The sequence below is a fragment of the Pteropus vampyrus genome, unplaced genomic scaffold (genome assembly GCF_000151845.1).
Source record: "Pteropus vampyrus isolate Shadow unplaced genomic scaffold, Pvam_2.0 Scaffold6, whole genome shotgun sequence".
Taxonomy (NCBI): Eukaryota; Metazoa; Chordata; class Mammalia; order Chiroptera; family Pteropodidae; genus Pteropus; species Pteropus vampyrus.
This window is the reverse complement of record NW_011888787.1, coordinates 263,015-267,809: the sequence shown is the minus strand read 5'-3', so window position 1 is coordinate 267,809 and position 4,795 is coordinate 263,015. Positions and strand designations below refer to the sequence as shown.

Below are 4,795 nucleotides of genomic sequence, written 5' to 3'. Positions count from 1 at the left end.
ATCTTAAGAATCTTTAGAACAGAGTGACTTCCGGTAACGAAAAATCTAAGTGGCCGTGTGGGTATGTGGCTGATGTGAAGAGAATTTGCATGTTTACTTCCATCGTCCCCTGGCATCCTAGTCGGGGTAAAGGACCTTGGAAAGAACAAGTTTTAGAGCTAAACCCAGTTTTTAATCCTGATGTCACCAGGTGCTAGCTGTGAGAGCATGGGCAACTTTCTTAAATACGAGCTAAAGACAGGTGAACACCCGCAAAAGGAAATGCATGTGGACACGGTGAAGATTACTTAAGATAGAACATGTGCAGCGTCTAAACTCAGTACCTGGAGCAGAGAAGCCCAGTCACGCACGCCATCGTCCCCGTCCTCCGGTGGGAGGCCTGGTGTAATGGGAATCCTGTTTTCTGGGAGGACATCTGAGCGGCGTTCCTGCCTTTTCGGAGCTGAAGAGATTGGATGACGGACTAGGGATGGGCAGGCACCTTGATTTGCAGATCAGAGAGTCTCTGTCTACACATTCGCCGCCCTCTGCAAAGTTAGTTTCTGCTGCTGAAGAGTCGGGGCTGGAGATTTTGTTCCCCATGAAATAAAGCTCAAATAATAAACTCAGATTTCCTTGAGCCCAGAAGCATCATGTACACCTGAAAGCTAGGGAATTATAAAAAAAAAAAAAGAAAAAAAAAGCACCAAATGCTGTGTATCAAAGAAGTATAAGATTCCAGGGAGTGTTTCTAGAACTTCGAGACTAAGTTGGCCAGAGTCCCAACACCTGGGCAGGTGAGCTCTAAGAGGTGCGAGCCCGAGGTGCAGCAGCAAAGGGACCCAAGGAACAGATAAGAGCGGAGAAGGCGGTGGGAGGGAAGAATTACCTTAGGGAGATTTCTGGCCCAGGTAGCCATGGTAACCAGGGACCGACTAGTGGACCGGCTCACTCAATAGGCAGCGTCACCAAATTTCCAAAAGATGAGAGAAAGGATGTGGGATAAACTGCATTGCTTGGAGGCCGAAAACAAAAGGGGGCTGTCATCGGTGAGAGCCAGGCGCAGATGACGGCCATCAGGAAAGGAAGAGCCCAGGGAGCGTCTTCTTTGCTGACCTCCCGAAGGCCGGATGCAGTGGGGTTACTCCGTAAACACAGCGAGCCTCTGGCGTCTCTCACCCCATCTCCTCCGAGTCCCACCGTCTCAGCTAACAGCACCTCAGTGATGCAGCAGGATCAGAAGGCAAAGAAAACGGCCTCTCCTCTCGAGGCATTTACGTAACCAGCCCTCGAGCCGCGGAAAAACCAAACGGCAAGAACAGAGCAAGAAAGCCCGTGAATCATATTTAACCCTAGTGACTGTGACTACGGAGGGATATCTGAGTATACAGTCCAGGATGGAAGCGGAGAGTAAATGATTCGTCTCGTGGAGGCCCGAGGGGAACAGAGGGCAACATTCCACCTGAACGTGGCACTGAACTCCGTGCTGGTTCATAAAACACCCAACTTCAGTGCGGAGAGAGCGACGTTGCCGGAAGCTCGACCAGGCATCGGGCCCTCGTCAGAAAGGCTGCTTCTCCGTTTGTACGCATGGGTAAAGCGTGAGACAACCAACCGCTAGACTTTTACTGGAAAATACAATTGGCGGAGACTGGCGATGTTAAATCAGCAACTCTAGACAGGCCTAGAATTCCCCACGGCCATCAGCCCTGATGAGGGCTTGCAGCCCAGCGCCCAGCCTGTCTGCCTACTCTCTGAGCCTCGGCAGCCGCTGTTGCTTCCAGCGGCATGAAAGGGACCCAGCTGTACCTCCGCTGGTACCGACAGATGTCTCGAGCAAGGAAGAAATAAAGGCAACTCAATTTCATCCTTCTCCAAAACTGTTTTACCTAGGGCAGAGCCTATATCGTGCCTGCAGATAACATATCGAAGGCTGCCTGGATTCCTCCTTTGAAAAGCGAGACCTGCGGAAATTCAACAACTCAAGCTTATTAATTCTAAACAACTAGTATCGAAAACAGAAGGCTAAGTGGGGCCCTAAAACATGAATTTGCTCACTGTACTGCCCCACCGTGATAGCTACTGTTCGGGCTTAGCCAGCAAGAGATTTCAAACGTGGGAAATTAGTGAAATGCATTCCATTTAGAGTTAGGTGGAGAACAATGATCGAGAAGCCTAGGGCGGAATACTTGTTTCTGACAGATGACAAGGAATGGAATCTTTATCTCAAAGATCATCTGGCCCGCTGGTACCAAGTACCACCCGGCTATCTATCGTGAACAATACTTTGTCCTATATGGCAGGACTCTGGGCTGGAGTTCAAAGTCTTTCCCACTTTACTGGCTTATCTAAGAGCTCTGTGGGTTGGGAGAGAGATGGACTTGAAATTGTGTGGAAACCCAGATGCCCCCATGGAAAGACCCCTGAAAATAGCCGAGCCACCCCGAGAGCCGGCTGGAGCCAGGCTGTTCCCCCGCAATTGGCACCTTGTTTTATAAGATCCTCTGAACTTGCATTTCCATCGCTGGCTCTTTTTTTTTCATTATGTACCAGGTCCTCCCGCCTCCAGCCTCTCCCCGTCCCCGCCTCAAGGCAAACTCCTTATCTGGCTCTCACCATGTTAGTCTCTAAAAACTCGTTCAAGACACAAACTCCAGACTCCTGGCTCAGGTTTTGAGGTTCGGCATAACCCAGCCCAATGTCAGTCTCCTTAACTCCTCAGCAGACGCCACTCCGGCCCGTGTGTGTTCGTCCACGCTCAGCCTGCCCTCTGCTCAGGCCCCACGCTCTGTCCGAAATACCATCCGCACTCTGGTTACTTATTCATAGTAGGTCCTAAGCAAACATTTTTTCCAAGTGAATGAATTCAAGGCCTACCCATTTTCAAGGCTCAGTTCAAATATCAGATTATCTCCAAATTCTTTCCTGACCGCCACGGTCTGAAGGTATCGCTTCATCCTCTGAATTTCAAGTATCATTTACAGAATCGGTAAGTTATACTTAGCACCTACGATGGGGCAGGTACCGAAGCTCCAAGCACCAGCCAAAGCACCTTTTATGAGTTCTCATTTAATCTCATTGGTCCATTTTACAAGAAAAGAGTCTGAAAAGTTGGTTTCCCGTAGTTATTTAGAGAAGCAGAACCTGGATTCAAACCCAGCTGAGTCCAGGCTCCTCCCACCATCTCCCCAGCCTCCCTGTTCTGTAAGCTGGGAAGAGGAAGGCATCCAGACAAAAGAAATAGTGAGTTCGGGAATGGGGAATGGTTCCAAATGCCTAGAAAACAGGTATATGTTGAAAGGACTGTAAAGGGCCTTAGGCTCGGTCCTGCAGATTACAGAGGCGCTTCAGTGTTTATGTTGTGTGAGGCTTGGAGCATGCCCTCCCTAGCTGCCATCCAGTGGGCTAGGGGCTGCCTTTCCTGCTTATCAAAACCCCTTGCCACAGCCTGGGCTCCTTCCCTCCCTGGGGTCGTGCCCCTCACAAAGCTGTCTGAAGATCATCAGAATAGTAGCACTTCAGGTGTACTAGACCCGAGCTCATTCCCCCACCTGCTCCTTGCAACACTAGGACCTAGGTTCTGCGATGCCCACCTGACCGAGGAGGAATCAGGTTTAGAGGAAGAACACGTCTGCTCCAGATGCAGGCTTGCCGTCCCAACACCCTGCTCTTAAACATTTAACCATGACACCCACCGGGCAAAGAGATGGGAGAAATCTGGGCATGGGTCCCTCGTGAAGGACCAAGGAGAGGAGTTGCTGAGATCTTGAGGAAAATATGTCTAGCTCGAACTTGCTGATCTCATCAAATTCCTATGCAACAGATGTGAAAGTCATGTGAACCAGAGATGCCCATTCCCACATGATCAGACTTGGACCTCGGAAGACCTGAGAGTCTCGGACTTCTTCAGCCTCTTAGAGCAGCTTATCAAACACGCCGATTCTCTGCCTGCAGCTCCTTCTCTGCCACTAACTTGCACTTACTCAAATACCTAAGCATCTACTCTCTGCCAGGTGTTCTAGGAGCTGGGATGACAGCAGGTAACACCAAGGACGAAATCCCTGCTCTCTTGAAACTAAACTTCTGGCTAAGGCGGCACGTGCAAAGTAAACGATTTCTGACGACAGAGGCTATGAATGAGGAGATAGGTGAGGGGGGTTTGGGGGTAGAGAGGGGAGGCTCATTTTAAAAGCCTCTCCTGGGGAGGTAGCATTTGAATTCATATCCAAGTGACAAGGAGCCAGCCTCCAAAACTCTAAGATCCATTACACTTGGTGGGCTGAATAGAACGATTGCGATCATCTAGTCTCAACTCTAGATGAGTAAATAGAGGCTGGATGAGATCAAAAGACGGGACGAGGTCTCCCAACTGACCGCAAGGCTGTTTCTCCCGCTATCCGCCTTGGATGCGGCATTTGAAATGTAGCGCCTTTGTGTTCCTCCTCGAACACGTAGTTGTCATTTTCAGGACAGCCTTCAGCAAAAGGCTTTAACAGATGAAGTGGAGGCTACAGCTGGCTAACGGACTTGTCTAACAGCCTGCCACCAACAACTGAGTCAAACCTCCAGGTTCCTTCTGCTGGACGAGAAGCACCCATCTAGCCAGGGGTCCGTGAGCACAAGACATCATCACTAGCAACTTACGGTGCAAAGAACAAGCAAAAGAGTCAAAGGTAGGAACGATTTACTTAGTCATAACACACAAACTCAAAGTCCCCGAGTTATTTGCCGCAGGAAGGGACATGTGACTCCAGGCGACTGGAGTACCGTGACCTGAGCCCATCAGCCTCCGTGACTTCGGGATCCCGGAATGAGA

General features: G+C 50.0%; 1 protein-coding gene across 3 annotated transcripts in view; it reads right to left on the bottom strand.

The window, feature by feature from the left end:
- PDZK1 (PDZ domain containing 1) overlaps nucleotides 1-4,795 on the bottom strand; it is a 28,972-nt gene that overhangs the window by 16,622 nt on the left and 7,555 nt on the right. The gene's annotated exons all lie outside the window — the stretch shown is intronic.